The 14,790-nt window shown below is 37.9% G+C and overlaps 1 long non-coding RNA gene across 2 annotated transcripts in view; it reads right to left on the reverse strand.

Moving 5' to 3' along the window:
- Nucleotides 1-14,790, reverse strand: part of LOC125330461 — a 100,400-nt gene that overhangs the window by 68,918 nt on the left and 16,692 nt on the right. The window contains exons 2-5 of one of the 2 annotated variants that reach the window (XR_007205544.1): nucleotides 10,623-10,676; nucleotides 9,485-9,652; nucleotides 8,430-8,570; nucleotides 4,431-4,515 (exon numbers count right to left, since the gene is read on the reverse strand). This is a non-coding gene — a long non-coding RNA (uncharacterized LOC125330461). The remainder of the gene's footprint in view (nucleotides 1-4,430; nucleotides 4,516-8,429; nucleotides 8,571-9,484; nucleotides 9,653-10,622; nucleotides 10,677-14,790) is intronic. The other variant, XR_007205545.1, reaches the window with a different exon arrangement.

Consider the following 14,790-nt stretch of genomic DNA (forward strand, 5'->3'; position numbering starts at 1 on the left):
TTTCTAACTTAAGAAAACTGTGTTTTATTATGGGAGATGGGAAAAAAGCCTCTCCTTTACTTTCATTAGAGAGACAGCATCCTACAGAACACTGACATACTGCTCTGCCACTTCCAAACAGGAACACCATTTCAACCTGCTCTGTTCTGCTGCTTTTCTTGAAATCAAATAAAAGTATTTCAGTAAGAGAGGGAGCATATGCTGTCACAGTACATCTGAAAATAGTGTGTACATTGGCCAGCGCTGAAAAGAGCAAGAGCTGAAATGCAGTAGAGGTGTTTCGCTGCAAAACCTCATTTGAAGGTATTTTCCAAGGAACGAGTCTGAAAGCTTTTCCTTGACTTCCTGAAAGATTCTTACAATTGTATCAGCAGGATGCTGATGCAAGTGCCTATGTTTATTAATGGCAGTCAGCCCCAGAAAAGCACAGGATGAACTTTCTTCCTAACAATGCCCCTCCCCAGTATCCTTAGGGTTTGGATGTGTACACTGATATGTACACTACTTTCTCAGTTTGAGGGTGACCTCTCTTGTTCCCACACCAAACCCCAATTCTCTATATATTTAAAGAAGAGGGACAGGCTGAGCCTCTAGCAACAAACACATGACTAAAAATTATTTGGAGGTTTTATCGTTCAAGTGTAATATAAAAACATCCTAGATTTGGACTTACTTTACAGAATAAGCAAGAATCTTACAAATATACACGACCACATGGACATTGGTGAAGTTCTTCTACTATGTTATCTTAGAATCTGCCACTTTGAATGGGTATAAAATTCATTATTTTTTAAAATGCTGAGTATACACTTTCATCCAGTATATAATTTAATTATCATATCTGGTATGAAAATATCTAGGTAGTTGCAGAATAAGCAAAGCGTAATATGAAACCTGAATTAAAGTAAAACTCTCTTGTAGAGTAATACATATCTTTTCTTTTTAATATGATGGGGGGAAAAAAAAGGGGTTGACATGATGGTGTTTTAAAATCAGAAACATCAACACTGCATTATAAATGATTTTATCTCTCTTTGTACTTTGTATTCAAGTAGTCTTGTGATTTCTCATCTCCAGGCATCCTAAGTATGCTTGAGAACCAGAATAAATGCAAACTCAGAAGCCTTCTTGAACCTTAAGATGAAGGAAATTCCATTAAATTCCTCATGACATTCTCTATTGTCATTTCAGCACATTTATGATAAGAATATGGAACTGCCTGCTTTCAATGACTCTTCAACCTGCTATCTACTGGCTTGCCTATCTCTTTAATAGTTCTTTGGATTTCAGAGGATAATACTGACAGTTTCTGAAATGAAACTATCTCAGATTTTAAAAAATATCCTCAGACATTAATTTTAAATATGAAGTAGAACTATCTGTGTTTAGCTTAAAATTGATTAATGGGACTGGATTTAATGTGCTAATTTATCACATTACAGTGATTTTATAAGCTGTGAATCTTCTTTTCAGAACATCTTGTTTCTAGTTCTTCATAAAAACATTCCCTCTTTCATTTATCTGGATGTGAACACGATGTGATGATAAATTACACACCACAAGTTCCCACATACCATCACACTCCTCACCTTCTAATACAGAAAGCTCTCTTAGAATTAAATTATCAGAAAGACATGTCAATGTGTTAACGTAAAAGGCAGGAACTTAGTTTTATGGGATTATACTGAGCAGTATAATGAACCAGAGAATCCCAGGTATTTTGAGTATGCATTTCATACTCAGCAAGATAACCAAAAAATTTTCAAAAAAGGAAGTCTACTGTTTATTATTTAGGGTAAATGTTTTAAAGCACTTACTTGATTTTGGGTCACAAACCCCTAATAAAAACCAGTATGGTTTAACATTATTTCAAAGGTAATTATGAACTAAGGGATACAGACAAGCATCCCATCATAAATACCTAACTGTCCCTGTTTTCTACCTGTAAATATTTTCTCTCCAAGTGGAACAGAAGAGGGAAAAAGAGTAGTATGTCAGTTATATCTCAAAAATGTCACCCTACCTCGACATAACTAAATTATCTAAAATAAAAGAATATAACTTGAAAACTCAGAAATATATGATATTAAAAGAGAAAAGTAAATTAATGCCTGCAATGAATTCCACATGATCTAGATGTGTGCAAAGGATCAGGATATATGACATGATACTGATACCATATCATATCACACACACTGTGGTCTAAGAAAGCAGCACAGGTATTAGTCCTTTGAACTTATTCCTAACACAATTTTGTTTAGACCAAAGTAAAAATAACTCTTGAAGTCACAGAAATATCACAGCTAAAGGTTATGCAAGTAACATGGAAGAATTATAGTTTAAAATTTAAAATAACTCAGTCAACCTGATTAGACTATGCTCTACCATGTCATCAAACCCAGAGCATCTAACATATATTTTTGATTTAAAAATGCTGTCTCTCTAACCATTTGACACTGATATTTCATAAGGCTTCTTGGCTGCCAACAATCACATGCATCTGTTATGCTGGCAGCGTGCTCAATCACAAGGTGTGTTGGATCTCTTCATTTTAGGCACCATTGCCAGAGAAATACAAAACCCTTTGAACTGAGTGCAAATGCATTCAGAAAGTACCAGCTAAAGGCTTTTTGGATGGGGCAACAAACTTCGGGCAGAAAATAAAGCACAGAGGAAAGAAAGGAACAGATCTAAAGAATGTAATAGCTCTAACACCAGTCCTACCTTTGCTTGAAGAAGTGAACAAACATTGAAAAGAGTCATTACTAACCAACAATCATGCTAAATGATACTTCCCATGAGACACATATTGGAAATAGCACTCTCTCCTATTTCTTCCACAGAGCTTAAAGACCACTTTCTGATTTCTCTCTCATACATGTGCATATAAAGCTATACATACATATAAATACACATGCATTTCCTAAACATATACATATGTATAGCAAATATAAATATTATATACACACAGTAACAAAGACATGCATGTTATATATACACACATATATATATGTATATGTATATACACATACATAATTTTTACTGACAAGCTCTCTGTGGTTCATTACAGCTACTAAGGAGCAAAATCTACTGTGCTGTGAAGTCTTTTTGTTTTTTTCCCTGGGGGAGGAGGTAGTCACTCAATGCTTCTGCATAGCAAACACATTTTCCTGCACAGTTACAAGGGAGAAAAGCCACAAGAGAGTGTGGCTAATTCATTAAGACAAGTTCTGTATGTTCTAGAAAACCACTGCAGCTCCAAACTTGCTTCCCTTTAGAAGGAGAACTAGGAAAATGTCTTCACTTGGGCAAGAGTTTTTCCAGCCATCATTTTCCTGCTACCAACCAGTATATTGGTTCAGAAATATTTAAGCATGGAAATCTCACTGGAATTTGTGGGGTTTTTTTCTCTGCAACTATCAAGAGAGATTTAAAATAATTTATCAGCTATAAAATGTGGTATCAGCATGCCAAATAATTTTCAGATTATTTCCATCTATTCCACTAAACAAACTCAGCTTTGTTACTCCTCAAGGCCTCAGTAAAACAGTCTAAGAGACAATTTTGAAAAAAAAATCCTAAATTTTAATTTCCTTGTAATTTATTCCTCCACACAGTCAGCACACCTCCCCCCCCCCCCAAAAAAAAAAAAGACTAAATTCATAGGAAAAATGCTCCATATTTTCCCAATCACTTATAGATAGTCAGGTTTTGCTTCTCTAGAGAAGTGGTGTCTGTGCCCTTCAGGAGAGCAAAGGAGCAGTGTTGGAACCCCTGCACTCAGCTCAGGAAGCACTTTGCATTACCAGCTGTCGCCAAGGGCTGAGCCCTGTGGGAAGAATCCCGTTCTGCCTGCAGCAACTCTCTCTCAGCTGTTTGGCCAGGGGCTGCATCAAGAAGCATCCTCATGCCAGCAACATTACAGTCTCCAGCGAGAACTGATCCAATTTGGCAAAAATGGGCTTTATCTCTTTGCTGACTGTGACCAGAAGAGATGAGGTCCCTACACAGTCAATGCCTGAAGTGGCACACCACAGTTCATAACTGCAAATACAGCACCAGTGGGATGTTCAGGTACAAGCTTGTCAAGGATTAGGAGCTTTCTTAGCAATCAAAAGTGCTTCATGATACCAGCTACAGAAATTGTTGGAGGAATCTACAATATATAGCACTAGATGTCAAAAAATGACAGTAAAATGTGAGAATATTGATCAAACCAGAAGAAAAATAAAAGTCTGCAGTAGAATGGAATACTTTAGCTAAAGTAGTGAAACAGTAATATATATTTCATTTTTAGTACTATTTTTGTAACAGCAAATCTCTGAGGTTTCAACCAATTACTGATATTTTGTAATTTCTACGTGTTTGGGGAATGTGCCACAGAATCTTCACTCAAGAAGCCCAGTGTATGAAAGCCTCAGTTTACTCACCACAGAGCAGTTCTTCATCTCTAATTCTGCTGGCTTGTAGATCTCTGCCTTTGTGAACTTCAAATTATATGGTTCTCTTCTTAGTCTGGAGGAAGACAAAACAGTTCACCTCTTGTAAATACATTCATGAATTTTGAACACAAAAATACATAGACAGCCTGCAATTATTTTAAGAAACAATACAGCATATCAAAATTAAGTCCAGAACATGACTCCATCACTTTGATGACTGAAGCAATGTTTTCCAGCAATAAGACTGTTTTACAAATATTGTACAGTAATGCCACTGTCAGTGATGTCAGTGTCTGGCTGTTCAGTAAGACTCTGCAAGTCAGAAAAAATTAACTATGTTTTTCCGCAGTGTGACAGTGAGCAATGAGGACTGACAGTAACTGAGTGACATCCAGTTTCCTCAGACTTTAGACCTTTCACCTGTCATATGCAGGGACACCGAGTTCTTTTTTCTTTTTGTATTTTATCCTCTTAAAAATTGCTTTTCTTCCCTAAATATAAAAGGCTAGTCTTCCACAAAGATTTATTTAAATTTCATTTTCAAGTTCAATTCACTTATCAGATTCCTATAATACTGGAAAATGCTAATTATTAGACAAATCCATAAAATAATATAATTTCTAAACTGAGATTTTTATTTTTTTATTTTAAGCTGCTTTCACTTGTGGGAGATGAGACTATATCTGAATCACAGATTGGCAGTTATATACATAGAATTGGATGTGGAAAAACTGATAGAGTTGTACAAGTCCCAGTTTCAGTTTTAAGAAGGATGATGCCTTTAGCTTGAGATCTTAAAACAGTCAACATTACAGTACAGGTTAAAAGTATCATAACCTGCACTAGTATATTTTCAAGGCTTACATCACAGAAATAGAAAAGAAAGTAGCCTTTTAAGTCAGTCAGGGCATTACATCCCACAATTAATTACTTTTCTTCTTTGTTATTACATGAACAGATCATTGAGAAGTAAAAATCTCTCTTCTTCCCAATTTCCATTTTTTCCTTCCAGTAGATCTTTCCAAAGTTTCCTGTAGTTTTATCAAACGCATGGAGTCACACCCATCCCTAGTGATACTTGTGGAGCTGATATAGTTCTGGTTCTGAGAGAACACCATCATTTCATATTGAAAAAAATCAATCAGGGAACTATTTCTCCCAGAGCTTTTCATATTATTCCTGCTATACCTCAGGCAAATTACATTCTTTGCTAAAGTAACTCATAGAATAATTTTCCCAGAAAGCAATCAATAAAAGCACCCCTCATGCCCTTCCATCTCTCTCTGCTTTCCTGAGAAATAAAGCCACCAGCTGCGCTGGCACATTTGATAGATGATTTAAGTGAATTTTTCTGGACATATTCCCTCTCTCTTAAGCATATAAGTTGCAAAACTGTTATTCTGTAGATCCTATATATCATTGAAATAGGTTCAACCTTTCAGTAATCCTGGAAAAACAGCAACTGACTTCAATCCTGAATGAAAGCAAACCAGCCCAGCTGGAAACCTGGAAATGTATGACAAAGTCACACTGAATGCTCAAAATGAGAAAAGAATTTTCACCAAATTTTCAGCAGTATTTTCTCTAAATGAATAATAAGAATTGCATTATTGCTACACAACAAATACAGAAGCAACAAATCCTCTTCAAGATTTAGGAGATTACATACCTTTCTCTTACTCAGTTTACTAATGGTAGTATGTATTTTTAAAATATTCTACATTCACATTAAATTATAAACCTAGCAATTATTTAAAATTAAGGCATAGATACATTTCCTTAGCAGTATGTGAAATTATATAACTGATCTATTTCTAATCCTAAGTAGTGATAAAGGTTTGTAATGACAAGTAGTATTTTATCACTGGTTATGATTAATGTACATTTTTGTTCTAAAGCAAGGATATATTTAAACTTTTCCTACTCCTTAGCGCAAAATTGCAACGATCTTAATTTAACTTAGAAGTAAAACAAGAGCTAATTCAACTACAGGAAAAGCTAGTTTAGTTATGTAAGCCTTGGGATGAAACTTCACCTCAAATGAAACACTTGAAATGAAAATCAGCCCCTTATACTTGCCTTTTTACTGGGCCTAGAAGCAATACAGTTGCAGCTCATCCACTCAATCACTTCTGATTTCCAGAGCTTTTTTTCCAGAGGGATGTTTAAATGAGATACCTAAATGTATTTTATGCCAAACAGTCCAACAGAACTGACTTTGGGTCTTATACCTAAGAATAATCTCAAAAATCATTTCATCTGTCATGTGAAGAACCCAGAACAAAATGAGCTGTCACAAAGCATTGTGTCACATCACCATACACATGCACACACACATTTTCACAAGATATATTGCAGCTGTTCACTTTCCCTCCTACAGGGACACAGTCTAAGGTGGCAGCTTTCCCTGGGGAATATGCTATCATTAGATTTCCCATGTGGGCCTTTTCCATGAGAGAGATTTTTCCTGTATCACAGATTTGTGTTGGGTTGACCCTGAGTTGATGGACAGTCTTTAAGAGCAATTACGCTTCTCACAATTTACATATTTAAACCGCACGGAAAGGCGGGACTTCCCCTTTTTGGTCGGAGCTCGCCTGCTGGAAGGTGGGGGGTGCTCCGAGCCTCCCGGCCCCGCTGGGCCGGGCCGGGGCCACTGCCCCTTTCCCATCGCTGCGGCACGGACCCTGGGTCACTGAGGGGGACTGTCCCAGAGCCGCAGGCAGCTAAAACCAGCCATGGACTGCTCACAGCTAAACCCATCCAGCGCGGCTTCTGGGGACAGGCGGGTCCCTCTCCTCTCCATGCGGAGCCGGCGGAGCCAGCGGGAGCCGGCAGAGCCTCCTGTCTGCAGCCAGCACACTCCGTGCTGAACTGAAGAGGACACCACGCAGCCAGCAGCACAGAGGGAGCGAGGCTTTCCCCACCGTAAAGCCCGAACAAGAACACTCTTCAACATGGCGGCTTCAGAGTCAGAGAGAAAGAGAAGTGAGTCCCGTGGGACGGAGCTGAGCATGGCGACGGGAGAAAAGAGGGCGGTGCCGCGATTCTGGCGCGCAGCTTAAAAGAAACCTTCTTGCATGCCGTGGTAAGAAACTGTAATACCACAAACTGTTTGTCTCTTTAATCCATTTGAAGAACATGGGGGGGGGGTGGAGAATCAACGTGTGCCTATGAAGTTTGTGAAGAGTGCCTATGCCAGGCTATATAGAAGTAGTAAGAGGCTGTTAGAGACTTGTGGCGAAGAAAAGCCTCTGTGTGCAGGCCAAAATAACTTATCCTTAAAAAGATGAATAACCCCATGTGATGGCCCATGTTCTGTAGTGTGAAAGAACTGTGAAATTCCTCATGGGAGAGATGTTCTACACACAGCAGACTGTTTGTTTCCGGGCGGGTCTGCTATTGGTGGCAGTTTGGGAACCACGTGCAACTGAAGGAAAACCCTTTTTTCCTTAAGCGTAAGAGAGAGACTTTTCAAGAACTGCAACACTGACTAACATCCCATGTTCTGTTATCCCTTGTGTGAGCTGGATAAAAGGAGAGAAGTGCTGGAAAGAAGGGGGGGGGGGGGGGGGGGGGGCAATTTACTTTAATTTTGTTTTGTTGTTTTCTCTTTACTTTTAATTCTGTTAGTAATAAAGCTCTTTCATTGTACTGCAACTGTTTAAGGTTTGTGGCCTGCTTTGCTTTTCTCCTAATTCTTATCTCACAGAAGGAAAATAAGTAACTAATGAATATTTTGAATCAAAACCACTACATTTAATTGGTGTTTCTGTCCGGTTTCAAACTCAACCCGCTACAAGATTAAATCATGCTAATTTCAAACTGGAGGCAGTCACATCAAACTGATTTTTAGAAGCTGAAGAGAGGAAAGAGATGTTTGGTGCATGGTGTGAGAGGAGGCAGCAATGCAATACACATTCTCAAAATCGTCCTTGCTGTATTCTGTATTTCAGAAGCCCTTGAGATTTGCATTGCTCTATTTACCTCATTGAACATTTCAGCTCTAGTAATTCCCACTCTCATATGCACTGTCACATCACTGGTAGCACTGGATTTCTGTGTTGTAAGCAGGATTATGGCTCCTTTTTGAAGTTACCCAGTAATTTCTTCAAACAGAACCGAGATCTGTTCCAGAAAAAAAGCATAAATATTACAAATAATAATAAAATATCTCTGACAATAGGAAGAATCATCTTAAGAGTCCCACTTCACTTATGGAAAAATGAAAAGGTCATCAGATGTCAGAAGACTGTGTCTGAACAAAGTGTCCTTCTGTCCAAGGAGCTGAGTTCCCAGATGTAACAGCACTTACTGCTCAAATGCTGAAGACATGAGTTCTCTAATGAATAAGTCACCACATTATAATAGAAGTTACACCAGAAGAAGCTTTGCTTTTTCAAGAAGTCTCCTCAGTTTAGTCCAGCTGGCAGAGATGCTGCCATTTATTTTAAACTCAACCAAAACAGCAATTTTACATTTCCAATACATTTTAATTTTCCAATATGTTTCAAAATTCTGAATACAAACCTCATTATTGCCTGATAGAATCAATTAAAATAAAGCACAGGTTTGTAACAGCTGATTACTAGACATTAGGATTCCTGGCACCTTGGAATAAAAACACTAATTCTTACTATGCAATAGCAACTCAAAGTGACACACCATTGATCACTAGTCTGTAGAATTGAACTAACAAGACGTCGAAAAGTTTAAAAATTGATTTTTGTAAAAATTGGAGGCAACTGTGTTTTAGTTTAGTTACAGTTTACTCCATATGGTCCAAATTGTTACAGTTGACAAAACACATCTGTTCCTCAGAATTCCTCAACAAGAATTCTTCCTCTTCCATATTCTTTTGAATATTTTTTATTATTCCTCAGAAAATTCAATTTTAATTAAGGCAGAAGCATTTAGAGTTTCTAGTTCAGGTATTATGCGCTGCTTTCAAAAGCCTTACTTGCATATGCTAAGTGGAGTGCTAATAATAGACCAGTACAATGCAAAGTTTGTTTCAAACTCCCAACTTTCTGAGAAATTACCTTCTGGCAGTCTTGAGGAGAGCGATTAATGTCAATTCAGTATCGCTTTTGATTTCCTTAGAACAGATTTAGCAGTAGAACTCAATGAAGCGAGGTGCAAGGGAAGATATCCTCAACGTAAGCCTTCCAGACTTTTATGTTTAGATCAAAGGGTATTGATTTACAGTTCTGAGGATGAAAACAGTGGTGAAAAAACCCAAGCAGCTTTAAGTAAAGTGCTGAGATCAGTGACAGATCTGATTTTAGCTGTAAGTTCCATCAAATAAAAACCAGGCCAATGGCTTGTCAGAAACATGCTTTCCTTTCCCCACCCTACTTGTAACACTTGTAACTATGCAAATGCAAAAAAAGTAAAAGAAAGCTATGAAGAGGAAAAAAAAAAACAAAAACAAAAACCAAACCGCTTATATGTCCCAGCTCAATCACAGAATGAATCCAAGTGAGAAGCTGGAGGACCACATGAAAAACAGCAGTAAAAATGAGTGCAGGAGAAGAAAGATGTCCATTGTACGATATAGTGGGCTCTTACTCAAATCTAAACACAAACCCTTTGCTGCCTCAGCAAGGAGAGGAACAGACACCCTTCCTTTTAAAGATGCAGTCCACAGCCAGGGGTCATCCAATACTAAAATTTCTGCAGATCACATCTATGCTTGCTTTTGTTTCAGGATGAGTAGTTATTTTTAAATCTTTTAGCCATTTTTAATGTTAGCATTCATAAGGGCCATTTTAACATAAGAGAGAGGAAAAGCTTTTTAAAGTGGATCTTTTTGAATGGTAACTATCACTTTTAATATTTGTATGGGTACAAAGTCCTCCTTTTTGTTAGTCAGCTGATTTTCCAATTTTCCTTTTTAAACTTCATTAAGGCAGCAACAAAATTCATAATCCTAAATAAATTAATACTAAACAAGAAGAAAACATAGGATACCACAAGTTTTACAAAGAGCTTCCATATGCTCAACCAGAATTCCAAAAGGAATGAAATAAGCTTGAACTCTAAGATTCCTGATGGAAAATACCAGGAGGAAATTAAGCACATCTTTCATGAGGTTAGTTCACTTTTCTCTCTGAGAAAAAGCAGAGGAAAGAGCTCAGAAGCTACCAGTTCCTCGTAGTAACACGATTCATGACATACCAGTTCCCTTGCTGTGTCTCAGTGTTTTCAGCAGCATCAGTCCTAGTATTCCTCCTAAAAAAAAGAAGCAACAAACAGTGCAGCATCTGTAAAGTTTGCCCTGGAAAGTGGCAGAAGAAGGTGGAAAGTGTAATGCAGAACAGCACAGGGGAGAAGGTGACTGTTGAACAGCCCTGCAATACAGCTTTGTTTTCAGAAATGGCACTACGACAATAAATACAAATTCATTTAATTCACTGCACTCAGTGCAATCCCTAAAACCAGGTGTCAAATTCTGCTCCACAGAAGAAAGAAGAACTTCAGCAGAACAGTGTATTTCTTCACAAAGCTAATACCAAATGGATGTGGGGAGTACATATGACTTAACTCTGGAATTCTTGGATGACAGTATTTCAGCTGGATGATCATACAGTAGAATAGTTTTTCCTATTCCTCCTAAAGACAACAAGAAAAGCATTTCTTTCATGTCATCACTGTGTCTGAAAAACAGCAGGTCTTTAATCAGGAAGTGGGTATGCTGATGTTATATGAACAGCAAGGCAATAAAAAAGATTAGTTTTCATTCACAGGAATGTTGTTTTTAGAAGTCATTGAAAGATAGTAAGAGTAATGACTAAGAGTAACAAATGGATTAATGTCTTTGTTCCTAATCAATTCATACAAACACACTTTCATTCCTTGAACTCTGTTTGTCAGTCAGCCTTTATGGAGAACCAGTTCATTGATAATTATACATTTAACCTGACCAAGCACAGCTGGTAACACGGACATCACCAGTTTTTGTATCTTTTTACAAAAGGTTCTTTTTTTCTCAGTGGCATGGCTTCTTCAGCTTAAAAGAAAGAAGCAGCAGCCACGGAGATACTCTCTTGAGCAAACCTCTTATCAAGTACTTTATTGAACCTAATAGAAATAATAATGCATAATTTCTCAGACTACAATGGCCCACACAGTTTAAACCTCGGAGTACATGAAGGCATCTCGATAGCTATCTAAGGGTGAAATGCACTATTGTCATAGAGAGATCAAAAACTGCTCTACAGAGATAACATGGGCAGAGGCAGGATATCTGAATTCCTCCTTAAAACCCAGAGCAACAGAGCTGCTTTAGTCTCTTAGATCAATGCCAGAGTTGCTACATCACATCGCAGGGCCTGTATGGTGTCCCCAGACAGCTCTGCTGGCACTACGTTATTTTCCTTCATATAAAAGCAGTCTTCATCATCAAGCCATAGTGTCTCTTGCCCCCCATACATCCAGGGAGCATAAAGACTTGTGACCAACCTTCCATCTCAAGGCAAAATCACTCTGTGCACCTATCCTAGTGTTGTGGTGAGCCGTGACCAGCCAAATCAAGAGGACCAAAAGGTCCATTGGTTTGATGCTTCCACAGCCCAAAAGCCTTGAGCATTCAAAAGGCTGTGAAAAATCTATTTTTCCCTGCCTTACCATTGGCCACAGCCCTCCCCTCCCCTTATTTCTCATATGAGATTGTCTTTCCAGAGAGTTCTATGTATTTCGATAGTTAATTGGCCTCCTCCCCGCCTACCCCTTCTCCCATTTGCTGTAATTCCTTCTCCCCGCCTTGGTAAGACCCCCTGGCCGATGTTCCATTGGTTACTGTGTGTTTCCCATGCCCATATTGTGGGGGTGCAAGACCCCCTGCAAGCCACGTTTCTTCAGTGGATTTTTCCTCTCCAGTAAAGGCTCTCCCCCCACAAAGAAGTCCCTCTGCTTCTCTCCTGCCTCCTTCACACGCCCTCACCATCATCGGGGGCAAGGCGGACCCGAGCGGCCGCGCTCGGTTTGCGTCCTCCCCGCTCAGAGCAGGCAGAGGATTGCCCGGTGCCCGGGACACCGTGCTGGCTGGACAGCACTGCGGCATCCCGGGATAGGAGATAAAGAAATATGGAGAGCAGTCTAAAGGAAAAAAGCTATCATAGAAAATATGTTAAATGCACCGTAAGATCCAAGCGTTTAAAGTTATGTGGTTCTCTATCCTATTTGAAACATTTTAGGAAATGAAAAAGAAAACATGATAGGTCATGGATAGGGCTCAAAAGCCTTCAATTCAATCCCTCTCCTGTCACTGAATTTTCCTCAGCTTCTTGTTTCATTCAGAATGAATGCATCAGCTTAAACTGGGACTGTTTACACATACGCTAGCAAAGGCATATGAAGTAAGAGCAATGTACAGACAAAAGGGATATCAATGAACAAATCAATTTTCTTTCAAAATACTGCAGTGTCAGCAATGTCCAACAATATTTAATGCTTTGCTTTGTAAAAATGAATTACTACACTGTGTATTGCTAATATGTTTCACGTAATTACTTGAAGTTATCTGAACATCACTCTGCACAATAGACTTCAGAGTAAAGTAGAGCCCAGTCTGATTCATGTGCAGACATGGGGAATAGAACTAATCCCTTTTGGCAGGCAGTAGGGAGTGGACAGAAAAAGGAAAAAGTGGAATCAATAAAAACAGGACCTCTTCTGTTACAATCATACTATCTTAGGTAAATTTTAAGCATTTTTTTTCAGGTATATGTTATTTTTCCTTATGTGGAAGATAATGGCCCTGGGTTACGAAAAAAAAATTGTGTTAATCAAATAGATTGTTTTTCTAAGCACTTGTGTATTGGAAGTGATATAAAAAAGAGCAAAAAATACATAGAAAAGGGTCTTGTTTTGTCTTTATCCATTAATTCTAATAAATTTCACAGTAATTTTCGTAAATACAGTTACACTGACCAATTTTTTCATGGCACATTTTCCCTCTAGAAAAATCAGAAATAGAAATCTGAGGTGTTTCAGTAAATTCCCATGATTGTCCACAGCAGGAAGTGAGAAATGGGATTGATCAATGTTTTTAATCAGACCCTGTCATAGTGTATTGTTGCACTTGTTACAACAAATGTTAGGTAACTATGCTACTAAATGAGGCTTTGTCGCAATTTTATCATGTCAGCATTATAGATTAAAGATTATTCTTTTTGATAACATCACAGACACATAAAATGATACTTGTGATACCAAGCACAATCTATTTCACCTCAGAAAACAACCACTGTCCAAAAAGGGACAACTGAAGAGAAACTTGCTTTGACTACTGAGGGATGAGTGAAGCTCAGAGAGGTGTGCAGCTGCTGAAAGTTAATATACTTTATATATTGCAGTTGTATTTCAAGAATAACCTAATTCTTAAATGCACTTATTTATTTCACGTACTTAGGTCAATAAGTAGGAAGTTTAAGCTCAGCATGATTAACAAGAAAAATGAACTGATAAAGTACAATCACAATCCACATTCTCTTACAAACAATAAATATAAAGCTGTTTTCTAGTTTATAATTTATACAAAGAAACACCAAAGATCGGAAGATTCTGCAGAAAATACTTTTTTGAAGACATACAGAATACTAATCATTCCATGGCAGGATGATAATAATAGCACCCATAAAATATTTAAATACACTCGTATCTATTGTAGAATTACACCCATGAATAGGATTGGCATTAAAGTGACAAAGGAAAAGGTAAAACAAAATAATACACACCAAGAATTTGAAATACTGTATTTTCCTAAAACTGCCACACTACGCAGATCACAATAAATAATTTGTTGTTTAAGCTACAAATCTAATGCCTAAATTACCTATAAACCATTAGCCTGAATAATCTCAGGGGAATGTAATTACATATACAAAGTCTTTCATCTCAATTATACTGCATATAAAAACAGTAAGTAGTGAATAACTTTCCATAAACAAAAATCTGCTACCATTAAACAGATCGAGATTTTTTATCACTACACATTGGGGCAAAGAAATAATTACAAAATGAAGATTCTTCTCATCTGGATTCAGCAGCACTCAGACTTTGAATGTTTAACTCAATGGGTCTTCACGGGAACCCCAGTGATGGAATCAGAAATGGATCTGAATGTCTCCATAAATCATAAACTGGTCTAGATGTCACTGAAGCAAATTGAAGTAGTTAAGAAACCAACATGTACTTGAGAAGAGGAACCAGCTGTCATCTGGCTTCAGGGCTACACAGGCACACAGCCACTTTCTCCTCACACAGCCCTTGTCCTTACTGACAAACCCATTCCTGATATTAACCATGTTACATCCCACGAGAGCTGTAAAGGAATATTGAGCCA

This window comes from Corvus hawaiiensis, chromosome 9 (assembly GCF_020740725.1).
Source record: "Corvus hawaiiensis isolate bCorHaw1 chromosome 9, bCorHaw1.pri.cur, whole genome shotgun sequence".
Taxonomy (NCBI): Eukaryota; Metazoa; Chordata; class Aves; order Passeriformes; family Corvidae; genus Corvus; species Corvus hawaiiensis.